This window comes from Choloepus didactylus, chromosome X, assembly GCF_015220235.1.
Source record: "Choloepus didactylus isolate mChoDid1 chromosome X, mChoDid1.pri, whole genome shotgun sequence".
Taxonomy (NCBI): Eukaryota; Metazoa; Chordata; class Mammalia; order Pilosa; family Megalonychidae; genus Choloepus; species Choloepus didactylus.
Window position 1 is genome coordinate 48358708 of NC_051334.1, and position 15459 is coordinate 48374166.

Genomic DNA, 15459 nt, shown 5'->3' on the forward strand with positions numbered 1-15459 from the left:
CAAGGCTCAGTGCCCTCTACATGCTGATGACCCCAGGGGGTTTGAGATAGAGGAGGCTCAGCGTAAATGCCAATCCCAGGTCCCAGGAATGCCCCCATGGAGCACTGGCACCCTCCTTCCCAATCCCCTCCAAGGTGCCCCTCTTCCCGGTCACTGCAGGCCCATCAGCTACCTGCAATTCCCAATCATGTGCAGTGGAACCTGAAGCTGGGCTGTCTCCTCTGGGCCAGGGAGGACTGTGCTGTAAAATGGGACCAGAAAACCACCACCCTCCCCCAGAAATACGTGGTTGTGAGATGAGAGCAGGGAGGAAGGGAAATGGTGTAACAGAAACATTCGGCACTAAGCTTCGCCCCCCACTTAATATGCATTGTGCCCCACCCCCACACCATTTGTGTAAGATGAGTGGGAAGGGGGGGCCCTAGAAGTGGGAGTGGTGCTGGTTTGGGCAGAGGGGGTGGGGGGGGGAGGGGAAAGCAAAGCTGAAAGGAGAGGTGGGGATGAAAGAGGGGAAACAGGAATAGAAAGAGGCCGCTCAGTTTCAGGATAGGTGTGCCTTTTGGTATGGAGATGCAGCACCTCCCCGCTTCCCTTCCCTCTTCCCACCCCCAGAGCATAGCACCTGGAATCCTACAGCAGAGAACCAGCATATATCGAACCCTCATACATCTCTGGTGGTAGCATAAAACGGTACAGCCACTCTGGAAAACTGGCAATTTCGTCGTATGAAGTTAAACACGTGCTTTCCCTGTGACCCAGCATTCCACTCTTAGAATATTTACCCCCAAATAAATGAAAATACATGCCTACAAAAAGACTTGTATATGTATGTTTATTGCAACTGTATTCATAATAGCCAAAAACTGGGAACAATCCAAAACATCCAATAACAGGAGAATGAATAAATTATGGTATATTCATACAATGGAATACTGCTCAGCAATAAAAAGGAACAAAATATTGATACGAATATCAACATGGATAAGTCTCACAGACAATGCTGAGTGAAAGCCAGACACAAAGACTACATACAGTATAATTCCATTTATATGAAGTTCTGTATCAGGCAGGACAAATTTATGGTGATAGTAGAAGAGTGGCTGGGGTGGGGAAGGTGTTATTCACTGGGTAGGCGGCCGTGGGTGGCCTCTGCAGCTTGTGCCTGGCAACAGGAAATTGTTTCAGCGTCTGTGAAAGATGCTTCTTCATCGCTTAAAGCTCACCAGTAAGACTGATTTGAAGAGAATAAATGGATTTTGCACCAAACTACAGGAAAGTCCCAAAGCTCCATTCCACTCTTACACCCACAGAGTGCCATTACACAAATCTACAGATTTGAAGAGGAAGATCCTGATATGGTCAGGTCATTTCAAAAAAGATGGGAGAGAGGCGGCCCCGCCTGTGGCGGTGGGACGTGCGCCTGGGCCAAGCAACTTACCTGCCTCCTTGCGTGGTGGACTGTGGCACCGGCTAACAGACTGCACAGAGATTACAAGCCACTGATATGCTGTACCTATGAAGCAGGAAAAAGAGTTGTTTTTGAGCAAATAGCAGGTCCAGAGAGAACTGCCCATTCAAAGCTGAGTAATAAACAGAAAGGGCCCAACATGGGACCTATGTATAGAAAATAAGGAAAGGAATATGACAAGCAAAAATAGATTAGAATATACTTTGGAAGAAGAATTACGTCAAGAATCAGACTAGAATTTTAGACAAAAACGTCTTTCAGAAAATTTAAAGAGAACATTGGCCCAATAAAATGAGACAGCAAAGAAGTGATTCAAAAAGATTAAAGGGAGGGCGGGGCAAGATGGCAGACTGGTGAGCTGTATGTTTTAGTTACTCCTCCAGGAAAGTAGGTAGAAAGCCAGGAACTGCGTGGACTGGACACCACAGAGCAATCTGACTTTGGGCATACTTCATACAACACTCATGAAAACGTGGAACTGCTGAGATCAGCGAAATCTGTAAGTTTTTGCGGCCAGGGGACCCGCGCCCCTCCCTGCCAGGCTCAGTCCCGGGGGAGGAGGGGCTGTCAGCTCCGGGAAGGAGAAGGGAGAACTGCAGTGGCAGCCCTTATCGGAAACTCATTCTACTGATTCAAACTCCAACCATAGATAGACTGAGACCAGACACCAGAGAATCTGAGAGCAGCCAGCCCAGCAGAGAGGAGACAGGCATAGAAAAAAAACAAAACAAAAAACTCCAAAATAAAAGCGGAGGAATTTGGGAGTTAGGGTGAACATAGAAAGGGGAAGGGCCCTGAGGCGCATATGCAAATCCTGAAGAAAAGCTGATCTCTCTGCCCTGTGGACCTTTCCTTAATGGCCCTGGTTGCTTTGTCCCTTAGCATTTCAATAACCCATTAGATCTCTGAGGAGGGACCGTTTTTTGTTTTTTGTTTTTTTTTTTTTTAATCCTTTTTTCTTTTTCTAAAACAATTACTCTAAGAAGCCCAATACAGAAAGCTTCAAAGACTTGCTATTTGGGCAGGTCAAGTCAAGAGCAGAACTAGGAGAGCTCTGAGACAAAACGCAATAATCCAGTGGCTGAGAAAATTCACTAAACACCACAACTTCCCAAGAAAAGGGGGGTGTCCGCTCACAGCCATCATCCTGGTGGACAGGAAACACTCCTGCCCATCGCCAGCCCCATAGCCCAGAACTGCCCCAGACAACCCAGTGTGACGGAAGTGCTTCAAATAACAGGCACACACCACAAAACTGGGCGTGGACATTAGCCTTCCCTGCAACCTCAGCTGATTGTCCCAGAGTTGGGAAGGTGGAGCAGTGAGAATTAACAAAGCCCCATTCAGCCATCATTTCAGCAGACTGGGAGCCTCCCTACACAGCCCAGCAGCCCAGAACTGCCCTGGGGGGACGGCACTCACCTGTGACATAGCACAGTCATCCCTCAACAGAGGACCCGGGGTGCACGGCCTGGAAGAGGGGCCCACTTGCAAGTCTCAGGAGCCATACGCCAATACCAAGGACTTGTGGGTCAGTGGCAGAGACAAACTGTGGCAGGACTGAACTGAAGGATTAGACTATTGCAGCAGCTTTAAAACTCTAGGATCACCAGGGAGATTTGATTGTTAGAGCCACCCCCCCCTCCCTGACTGCCCAGAAACACGCCCCATATACAGGGCAGGCAACACCAAGTACACACGCAAGCTTGGTACACCAATTGGACCCCACAAGACTCACTCCCCCACTCACCAAAAAGGCTAAGCAGGGGAGAACTGGCTTGTGGAGAACAGGTGGCTCGTGGACGCCACCTGCTGGTTAGTTAGAGAAAGTGTACTCCACGAAGCTGTAGATCTGATAAATTAGAGATAAGGACTTCAATTGGTCTACAAATCCTAAAAGAACCCTATCAAGTTCAGCAAATGCCACGAGGCCAAAAACAACAGAAAATTATAAAGCATATGAAAAAACCAGACGATATGGATAACCCAAGCCCAAGCACCCAAATCAAAAGACCAGAAGAGACACAGCACCTAGAGCAGCTACTCAAAGAACTAAAGATGAACAATGAGACCATAGTACGGGAGATAAAGGAAATCAAGAAGACCCTAGAAGAGCATAAAGAAGACATTGCAAGACTAAATAAAAAAATGGATGATCTTATGGAAATTAAAGAAACTGTTGACCAAATTAAAAAGATTCTGGACACTCATAGTACAAGACTAGAGGAAGTTGAACAACGAATCAGTGACCTTGAAGATGACAGAATGGAAAATGAAAGCATAAAAGAAAGAATGGGGAAAAAAATTGAAAAAATCGAAATGGACCTCAGGGATATGATAGATCATATGAAACGTCCAAATATAAGACTCATTGGTGTCCCAGAAGGGGAAGAAAAGGGTAAAGGTCTAGGAAGAGTATTCAAAGAAATTGTTGGGGAAAACTTCCCAAATCTTCTAAACAACATAAATACACAAATCATAAATGCTCAGCGAACGCCAAATAGAATAAATCCAAATAAACCCACTCCGAGACATATACTGATCACACTATCAAACACAGAAGAGAAGGAGCAAGTTCTGAAAGCAGCAAGAGAAAAGCAATCGACCACATACAAAGGAAACAGCATAAGACTAAGTAGTGACTACTCAGCAGCCACCATGGAGGCAAGAAGGCAGTGGCACGATATATTTAAAATTCTGAGTGAGAAAAATTTCCAGCCAAGAATACTTTATCCAGCAAAGCTCTCCTTCAAATTTGAGGGAGAGCTTAAATTTTTCACAGACAAACAAATGCTGAGAGAATTTGCTAACAAGAGACCTGCCCTACTGGAGATACTCAAGGAAGCCCTACAGACAGAGAAACAAAGAAAGGACAGAGAGACTTGGAGAAAGGTTCAGTACTAAAGAGATTCGGTATGGGTACAATAAAGGATATTAATAGACAGAGGGGAAAAATATGACAAACATAAACCAAAGGATAAGATGGCTGATTCAAGAAATGCCTTCACGGTTATAACGTTGAATGTAAATGGATTAAACTCCCCAATTAAAAGATATAGATTCGCAGAATGGATCAAAAAAAATGAACCATCAATATGTTGCATACAAGAGACTCATCTTAGACACAGGGACACAAAGAAACTGAAAGTGAAAGGATGGAAAAAAATATTTCATGCAAGCTACAGCCAAAAGAAAGCAGGTGTAGCAATATTAATCTCAGATAAAATAGACTTCAAATGCAGGGATGTTTTGAGAGACAAAGAAGGGCACTACGTACTAATAAAAGGGGCAATTCAGCAAGAAGAAATAACAATCGTAAATGTCTATGCACCCAACCAAGGTGCCACAAAATACATGAGAGAAACACTGGCAAAACTAAAGGAAGCAATTGATGTTTCCACAATAATTGTGGGAGACTTCAACACATCACTCTCTCCTATAGATAGATCAACCAGACAGAAGACCAATAAGGAAATTGAAAACCTAAACAATCTGATAAATGAATTAGATTTAACAGACATATACAGGACATTACATCCCAAATCACCAGGATACACATACTTTTCTAGTGCTCATGGAACTTTCTCCAGAATAGATCATATGCTGGGACATAAAACAAGCCTCAATGAATTTAAAAAGATTGAAATTATTCAAAGCACATTCTCTGACCACAATGGAATACAATTAGAAGTCAATAACCATCAGAGACTTAGAAAATTCACAAATACCTGGAGGTTAAACAACACACTCCTAAACAATCAGTGGGTTAAAGAAGAAATAGCAAGAGAAATTGCTAAATATATAGAGACGAATGAAAATGAGAACACAACATACCAAAACCTATGGGATGCAGCAAAAGCAGTGCTAAGGGGGAAATTTATAGCACTAAACGCATATATTAAAAAGGAAGAAAGAGCCAAAATCAAAGAACTAATGGATCAACTGAAGAAGCTAGAAAATGAACAGCAAACCAATCCTAAACCAAGTACAAGAAAAGAAATAACAAGGATTTAAGCAGAAATAAATGACATAGAGAACAAAAAAACAATAGAGAGGATAAATATCACCAAAAGTTGGTTCTTTGAGAAGATCAACAAGATTGACAAGCCCCTAGCTAGACTGACAAAATCAAAAAGAGAGAAGACCCATATAAACAAAATAATGAATGAAAAAGCTGACATAACTGCAGATCCTGAAGAAATTAAAAAAATTATAAGAGGATACTATGAACAACTGTATGGCAACAAACTGGAGAATGTAGAGGAAATGGACAATTTCCTGGAAACATATGAACAACCTAGACTGACCAGAGAAGAAATAGAAGACCTCAACCAACCCATCACAAGCAAAGAGATCCAATCAGTCATCAAAAATCTTCCCACAAATAAATGCCCAGGGCCAGATGGCTTCACAGGGGAATTCTACCAAACTTTCCAGAAAGAACTGACACCAATCTTACTCAAACTCTTTCAAAACATTGAAGAAAATGGAACACTACCTAACTCATTTTATGAAGCTAACATCAATCTAATACCAAAACCAGGCAAAGATGTTACAAAAAAGGAAAACTACCGGCCAATCTCCCTAATGAATATAGATGCAAAAATCCTCAACAAAATACTTGCAAATCGAATCCAAAGACACATTAAAAAATCATACACCATGACCAGTGGGGTTTATTCCAGGCATGCAAGGATGGTTCAACATAAGAAAATCAATCAATGTATTACAACACATTAACAAGTCAAAAGGGAAAAATCAATTGATCATCTCAATAGATGCTGCAAAGCATTTGACAAAATCCAACATCCCTTTTTGATAAAAACACTTCAAAAGGTAGGAATTGAAGGAAACTTCCTCAACATGATAAAGAGCGTATATGAAAAACCCACAGCCAGCATAGTACTCAATGGTGAGAGACTGAAAGCCTTCCCTCTAAGATCAGGAACAAGACAAGGATGCCCGCTATCACCACTGTTATTCAACATTGTGCTGGAAGTGCTAGCCAGGGCAATCCGGCAAGACAAAGAAACAAAAGGCATCCAAATTGGAAAAGAAGAAGTAAAACTGTCATTGTTTGCAGATGATATGATCTTATATCTGGAAAACCCTGAGAAATCGACGATACAGCTACTAGAGCTAATAAACAAATTTAGCAAAGTAGCAGGATACAAGATTAATGCACATAAGTCAGTAATGTTTCTATATGCTAGAAATGAACAAACTGAAGAGACACTCAAGAAAAAGATACCATTTTCAATAGCAACTAAAAAAATCAAGTACCTAGGAATAAACTTAACCAAAGATGTAAAAGACCTATACAAAGAAAACTACATAACTCTACTAATAGAAATAGAAGGGGACCTTAAAAGATGGAAAAATATTCCATGTTCATGGATAGGAAGACTAAATGTCATTAAGATGTCAATTCTACCCAAACTCATCTACAGATTCAATGCAATCCCAATCAAAATTCCAACAACCTACTTTGCAGACTTGGAAAAGCTAGTTATCAAATTTATTTGGAAAGGGAAGATGCCTCGAATTGCTAAAGACACTCTAAAAAAGAAAAACGAAGTGGGAGGACTTACACTCCCTGACTTTGAAGCTTATTATAAAGCCACAGTTGCCAAAACAGCATGGTACTGGCACAAAGATAGACATATAGATCAGTGGAATCAAATTGAGAATTCGGAGACAGACCCTCAGATCTATGGCCGACTGATCTTTGATAAGGCCCCCAAAGTCACTGAACTGAGTCATAATGGTCTTTTCAACAAATGGGGCTGGGAGAGTTGGATATCCATATCCAAAAGAATGAAAGAGGACCCCTACCTCACCCCCTACACAAAAATTAACTCAAAATGGACCAAAGATCTCAATATAAAAGAAAGTACCATAAAACTCCTAGAAGATAATGTAGGAAAACATCTTCAAGACCTTGTATTAGGCGGCCACTTCCTAGACTTTACACCCAAAGCACAAGCAACAAAAGAGAAAATAGATAAATGGGAACTCCTCAAGCTTAGAAGTTTCTGCACCTCAAAGGAATTTCTCAAAAAGGTAAAGAGGCAGCCAACTCAATGGGAAAAAATTTTTGGAAACCATGTATCTGACAAAAGACTGATATCTTGCATATATAAAGAAATCCTACAACTCAATGACAATAGTACAGTCGGCCCAATTATAAAATGGGCAAAAGATATGAAAAGACAGTTCTCTGAAGAGGAAATACAAATGGCCAAGAAACACATGAAAAAATGTTTAGCTTCACTAGCTATTAGAGAGATGCAAATTAAGACCACAATGAGATACCATCTAACACCGGTTAGAATGGCTGCCATTAAACAAACAGGAAACTACAAATGCTGGAGGGGATGTGGAGAAATTGGAACTCTTATTCACTGTTGGTGGGACTGTATAATGGTTCAGCCACTGTGGAAGTCAGTCTGGCAGTTCCTTAGAAAACTAGATATAGAGTTACCATTCGATCCAGCGATTGCACTTCTCGGTATATACCCAGAAGATCGGAAAGCAGTGACACGAACAGATATCTGCACGCCAATGTTCATAGCAGCATTATTCACAATTGCCAAGAGATGGAAACAACCCAAATGTCCTTCAACAGATGAGTGGATAAATAAAATGTGGTATATACACACGATGGAATACTACGCGGCAGTAAGAAGGAACGATCTCGTGAAACATATGACAACATGGATGAACCTTGAGGACATAATGCTAAGCGAAATAAGCCAGGCACAAAAAGAGAAATATTATATGCTACCACTAATGTGAACTTTGAAAAATATAAAACAAATGGCTTATAATGTAGAATGTAGGGGAACTAGCAATAGAGAGCAATTAAGGAAGGGGGAACAATAATCCAAGAAGAACAGATAAGCTATTTAACGTTCTGGGGATGCCCAGGAATGACTATGGTCTGTTAATTTCTGATGGATATAGTAGGAGCAAGTTCACAGAAATGTTGCTATATTAGGTAACTTTCTTGGGGTAAAGTAGGAACATGTTGGAAGTTAAGCAGATATCTTAGGTTAGTTGTCTTTTTCTTACTCCCTTGTTACGGTCTCTTTGAAATGTTCTTTTATTGTATGTTTGTTTTCTTTTTAACTTTTTTTTATACAGTTGATTTAAAAAAGAAGGGAAAGTTAAAAAAAAAAAAAAAAAAAACAAGGGAAAAAAAAAGGTGTGGTGCCCCCTTGGGGAGCCTGTGGAGAGTGCGGGGGTATTCGCCTGCCCCACCTCCATGGTTGCTGGCATGACCGCGGACATGGGGGACTGGTGGTTTGGTGGGTTGGGCCCTCTACCACAGGTTTTACCCTTGGGAAGACGGTTGCTGCAAAGGAGAGGCTAGGCCTCCCTATGGTTGTGCCTAAGAGCCTCCTCCCGAATGCCTCTTTGTTGCTCAGATGTGGCCCTGTCTCTCTAGCTAAGCCAACTTGAAAGGTGAAATCACTGCCCTCCCCCCTACGTGGGATCAGACACCCAGGGGAGTGAATCTCCCTGGCAACGTGGAATATGACTCCCGGGGAGGAATGTAGACCCGGCATCATGGGACGGAGAACATCTTCTTGACCAAAAGGGGGATGTGAAAGAAATGAAATAAGCTTCAGTGGCAGAGAGATTCCAAAACGAGCCGAGAGATCACTCTGGTGGGCACTCTTACGCACACTTTAGACAACCTTTTTTAGGTTCTAAAGAATTGGGGTAGCTTGTGGTGGATACCTGAAACTATTAAACTACAACCCAGAACCCATGAATCTCGAAGACAGTTGTATAAAAATGTAGCTTATGAGGGGTGACAATGGGATTGGGAATGCCATAAGGACCAAACTCCACTTTGTCTAGTTTATGGATGGATGTGTAGAAAAGTAGGGGAAGGAAACAAACAGACAAAGGTACCCAGTGTTCTTTTTTACTTTAATTGCTCTTTTTCACTCTAATTATTATTCTTGTTATTTTTGTGTGTGTGCTAATGAAGGTGTCAGGGATTGATTTAGGTGATGAATGTACAACTATGTAATGGTACTGTAAACAATCGAAAGTACAATTTGTTTTGTATGACTCGTGGTATGTGAATATATCTCAATAAAATGATGATAAAAAAAAAACAAAAAAAAAACAAAAGGAGCTGAGAGGTCACTCTGGTGGGCACTCTTACGCACACTTTAGACAACCCTTTTTAGGTTCTAAAGAATTGGGGTAGCTGGTGGTGGATACCTGAAACTATCAAACTACAACCCAGAACCCATGAATCTCGAAGACAGTTGTATAAAAATGTAGCTTATGAGGGGTGACAAGGGGATTGGGAATGCCATAAGGACCACACTCCACTTCGTCTAGTTTATGGATGGATGAGTAGAAAAATAGGGGAAGGAAACAAACAGACAAAGGTACCCAGTGTTCTTTTTTACTTCAATTGCTCTTTTTCACTCTAATTATTATTCTTGTTATTCTTGTGTGTGTGCTAATGAAGGTGTCAGGGATTGATTTGGGTGATGAATGTACAACTATGTAATGGTACTGTGAACAATCGAAAGTACGATTTGTTTTGTATGACTGCGTGGTATATGAATATATCTCAATAAAATGAAGATTAAAAAAAAAAAAAAAAAAAAAAGACATAATGCTGAGCAAAATAAGCCAGGCACAAAAAGAGAGATATTGTATGTTACCACTAATGTGAATTCTGTGAAAAATGTACAATGTTTTATACTGTAGAATGTAGGGGACCTAGAGATACCAATTAGTGGAGGGGGAATGATAATCTAATAAGAACAGATAAACTATGGAGGGTAATCTCAATGTTATGGGAATGCTCAGGAATTATTATGGTTTGTAAACTTTCTTGGATATAGTAAGATCATGTTGGAAGCAATAGAGTTATTTTAGGTTTTTTTTTTCTCTTATTCCTTTGTTTTCTTAGGGGTTGTTAATTTTCTTGGGGTATGGTAGGAACATGTTGGAAGCAATGTAGTTATTTTAGATTATTTGTTTTTCTTACTCCTCTGTTTGGACATGGTTTATTAATTTTCTTGGGGTATGGTAGGAACATATTGGAAGCAAAGTAGTTATTTTAGGTTATTTGTTTTCCTTAATCCATTGCTTTGTTTGAAATGTTGTGGGGTTTTTTTGGTTGTTGTTTGCCTGTTTGTTTTTAATTTTTTGATAAAGAAAGTTAAAAAATTGAAAAAAAATCAGTAGAAAAATGGGAGTAAAAACTAAATGACAAATAGGTTGGGATGGGGGGATGGTTTGGGTTTTCTCTTTTCACTTTTATTTTTTATTCTTATTCTGATTCTTTCTGATGTAAGGAAAATGTTCAGAAATAGATTGTGGTGATGAACGCATAACTATATGATCATACTGAGAACAGTTGATTGTATACCATGGATGACTGTATGGTTTGTGAATATATTTCAATAAAACTGAATTAAAAAAAAAAAAAAAAAAAGCTACATAGTTTGCCCTAAGAGATGGCCAACAAATGTGTTGCTGATGAGACCAGGACAATGTTTTCAAATTGTGCTGCACAGAAAACTGGCTCTATGAAATTAGCTTCACTGTAGTTATTTTAGGTTATTTGGTTTTTCTTATACCTTTGTTTGATTATGGTTTGTTAATTTTCTTGGGGTATGGTAGGAACATGTTGGAAGCAATGTAGTTATTTTAGATTATTTTTTTTCTTAATCCTTTGTTTTGTTTGAAATGTGTTTTCTTGTTGTTTGTTTTAATTTCTCAATAAATAAAGTTAAAGAAAAAAAAAAAAAAGAAAAACCAAGAACTAAGGATTGCCAGCAGCCAGGACCAGAACACCACAGCCTTTGGGAAGAAAGCATCATTGCTGCCTCAATTTTGGACTTCCCATAGCCTCAGAACTGTGAGCAAATAAATTCCTATTGTTTAAGCCAAAAAAAAAAAAGATTAAAGGGAACACAAGAGTATGTAAAAGTGAACCGATATACATAAAGAAAGAAATAGAAGGAAAAGTAAAATCATTATAGAAATCAAAACCATGTTAGACGCTGCATCAATGCATCTAAAATATCTGACAGTTACATGGAGGATAAGTTTGAGGAAATTGCACAGATGTGAAAAAGAATTAAGAGATATTAGCTATTAGAGACAAGATGGAAACTATGGAAGAGAGTCACCAAAGTCTGTGTTTCTGAAGAAGAAAATAGAATAAATGGAAAAGAAGAAACATTCAGAAATATAATACAAGAGTTTTTTGTCTTGAAACAAAAGACCATATAATTATATAGATATAGGGGCTCAGTGTGAACTGTAAGAAATTCAGTAGGGTCACTAGAATGGAGACATATCCTGGTAAACTTACTAACCCTGAAAGATAACCGAAGAATCCTATGTATATTTAAGCAGGAAAAAACAAACAAACCACAGGTCACCAATAATGGAAAAAACAAAATCAGCTCAGACTTGTCAGCGATATAATTTGCCAGAAGATAATGGAGCAACGTCTTAAGAATTTGGGGGGGTGCAGGGGGGTGAATGTGCGGTGGATTTCAGTGAGATTGGATCCGAATTACATCATATTAAAAGACAATGTAATGACATTTTGAAAAATCCATTCAACCAAAAGAAAGATGAATCGATGGGATTTCACAAATGGAGATTCTGAAATACGAAAAATACCAGCTATAATTGAGTAAATACCGACTCAAATTTAAATAATGTGAACACGATAATAGACCATAACAAAAATTCCTGAAAGGGTCAACATAATAGGGGTTAAGAGTTGGGGTTGGGCAGAGTGGGGGTGGAGAGATAAAATTGTACTAATTGTTTCAGTCTTTCATAATACGCAGATAACAAATACTGTTTCTTTTTTGAATTAGATAAATTGAGAAATTATACTAAAAACAGACTTTGCATACTTTTGACATTTACCAGTTGAGAGAAAGAAAGCCAACTAAGAAAATACATCATTTAGTAAAAGATAGAAAACAAAGACAGCAATAACAAATAGTATAAAAGTTAAAATAATAATAAGACCTATATCTGTTGCACAAGGGATGAACTCATCTGGTATTGGGTCTAAAACTACATTTGTATTCTTTAGTAAACTAAAACTCTGTTGTTTACATATAAATCAAACTCTGTTGTTTACATATAAATCAAAGTCATTCAGTAAGAAAAAAAAGATGGGCAACAATATGCCAAACAAATGCAAACAAGGAAAGCAGGATGTTATTTGAATGCATGGCAAATTGAATGCATGGCAAAAAGCTTTAAATAAAACAAGTGGTTTATTTTTTTCATTAAATTTTTTTAATTTTATCAAAGTAATATGCACAATAATTTATAAAGTCAAACAGTAATAAAAGGATTATAGCAAAATATAGGGTGCTGTTCCCCCAACTTTTCCCTGTTCTTCCTCAGAAACAACTACTTTCAGCTTTTAATTCTGTATTTTATGGCATTTATAGATTTTCATATTTCTAAATAATATAAAAACTTACATATCTTTTGATTATCAATTTGTGATGTTATTTCCTGACTTACTATTCTGTTAGATGAGGGTTTAATTCTCTTAGACTGCTATCCCCTCTGTTTCTTTTTCCCCATTCTCCCAATAGAGATTATTAAAATTTTTAGTTGTCTGTGATCAGTGTTTACATAATTATGCCTATGAAAATAAACGTATCTATTAATTGAAAAAAGAAAAAAGAAGATGAAATTCCAGAGACTGTCTCTTTTGTGATACTCGATGCTGTAAAGAACAAGATCCAGGTGAAGATCAGCTATATAATGATTGCCCGGGCAGCGGCAGGATATATCTTGATGGATATTGAGGGAAAGAAAACTGACAAAAGAAATGAGTCATTAACCAGCCTGAACTCATTTGAGAGAGGAAGCAGCTATGAAGATCAAAACAGTAGCAGAGGCATCCGTGATGACTGGATTTTGAAAATCAAGGAGTAATGTTGCAGCAATAGGTCTATATCGAAAAGAGTGTGGCATGAGTATCCATTTCATAGAAGCATGATTCACACAAACTTGTGCCATTTACCTATTTTTGCTCTAGAGGTACAAATAAATTTTATTAAACAAAAAAATTAGATATTAGAAAAAGAACAAATTATGTCTTGTCTATTTTATGAAGCTAGTGTAATTTTGATTCCCCAAACAGACAATACTTGAGAAAATTCAAGCAAAAATCCTTAGTAACATATTAGCTAAATGGATCCCATAGTATATTTAGCAAATATGTTTTGGTCAGAGTTTTTCCCAGGAATGCAAAATTGGGTCAACATCAGAGAAGCTATGTATGTAGTTCTCTACATTAACAGACTATAAGTAAACAAACATAATAATCTCAACCACACAAAAAGAATTTGATAAAGTTCAAGAATCCATAAATCTGTACTCATAAATAAATGGAGAAAGGAAAGCTTTTCCTTGCAGTAGAATGCCAACTAATAATTACAGAACAAATGATGGGGTTAGAAAACATCTATGAATGATAAAACTAATGGGTTAAACTTTGATGAGGAACAGGATATTCACATAATATCAAAGCATGTCCCTCCTTAAATGCTTATTCATTACAAAGGGAGAATTGGTAATTTTACAATAGAGAAACCTGGCTAAAATGCTGTCTTAATCAATGGATCAAAGTTAAAGGGGATCAATGTTAAAATCATGCAATAAGGCTGGAATAAGGAGACAGCATCACTTCTGTGATATTCCCATCCAAGATATTTAACCTGAATCTAATCATGAGGAAACATCCATCAGACAAATCCAAACTGAAGGACATTCTACAAAATAATTGGCTTGTAATTTTCAAAGGTGTCAAGGTCATTGAGGTCAAGGAAAGACTGAAGAACTGTTCCAGACTGAAGGAGACTAAAGAGACATGGCATCTGAATGCTCAAATGTCACCTGCCCAGACTACAGCATTTAAAATTCCAACCCCTCCCCATCACACTCCCTCTACCCCTTTCTTGTTTACTTTTCTCCCTAGCATTTCTCACCTTGTAACATACAAGTACATTTTACTTACTTGTCTGTATTATGTGTCTCCACTAGCATGAAGTTCGAGGAGGGAAGGAATATTTGTTTGCTTTGTTTACCGGCTAGAAAGGGTTTGACACCTATCAGATCTTGGAAACACGAATAAATGCATACACCACAATTGTTCAAATCACTCTCATCCTCAAGACTCCATTTAAAAAAGTCTAATATATAAAGAAGTTTTAAAGGAAAAAAACCCGTAAGAAGTACAACCAAATAGAAAATGAGCAAAGGACACGAATAGAAAGTTCCCAGAAAAAAAAGAAAAGCAAAAATTCTTTAAACCCATGAAAAGATGCCCTAGCTCACTCACAATAAGAGAAATGCAAATTAAAATTAAATTGATTGGCAAAAATCCAAAGGCTTGACAATACACTGTTGGTGAGGCTGTGAACAAACAGGACCTGTGATTCATACATTGCTGGAGCAACGCAAAATGGTACAGCCCCCTCTCTCACCTTATCTCTCCTCCTTTTCCTGCTTTCCTACCTCCATAGCATTTAGCAGTTATATGATACATATTTACTTATCTAATATTTATTCATATGACTATATAAAATATGATATACCTGTATTTACTATGAGACATTTATTATATGCAAAAAGATGTAAATCTTTTCCTTATAGATACTAGCTCTCATGCTATATAAAACATGTAGTATTTGTCTTATTATGTACAATTTATATCATATGGTTACATGTTTATTATGATACATATTTATATGTGAAACTACAACTTTTACTTACTTTTTATGTTTATGTTCTGTCTCTATCTCTAGAATCTCAGCTCCATGAGGCCAAGGGAGACTCCCTAGAACCTGGACCACAGCTTGAGCTCCATAAATGTCAAATGAATCAACTCCTTTAGCCACCTGAGTCTTAGTCTGCCCATCTGTAGGCTGGATGAGTCTATCGGTCTGGAGGCACCC

At 38.4% G+C, this 15459-nt stretch overlaps 1 pseudogene; it reads left to right on the plus strand.

The window, feature by feature from the left end:
* Positions 1 to 96: 96 nt before the first annotated feature.
* On the plus strand, positions 97 to 13421 carry LOC119522117 (annotated as a pseudogene).
* Positions 13422 to 15459: the final 2038 nt, after the last annotated feature.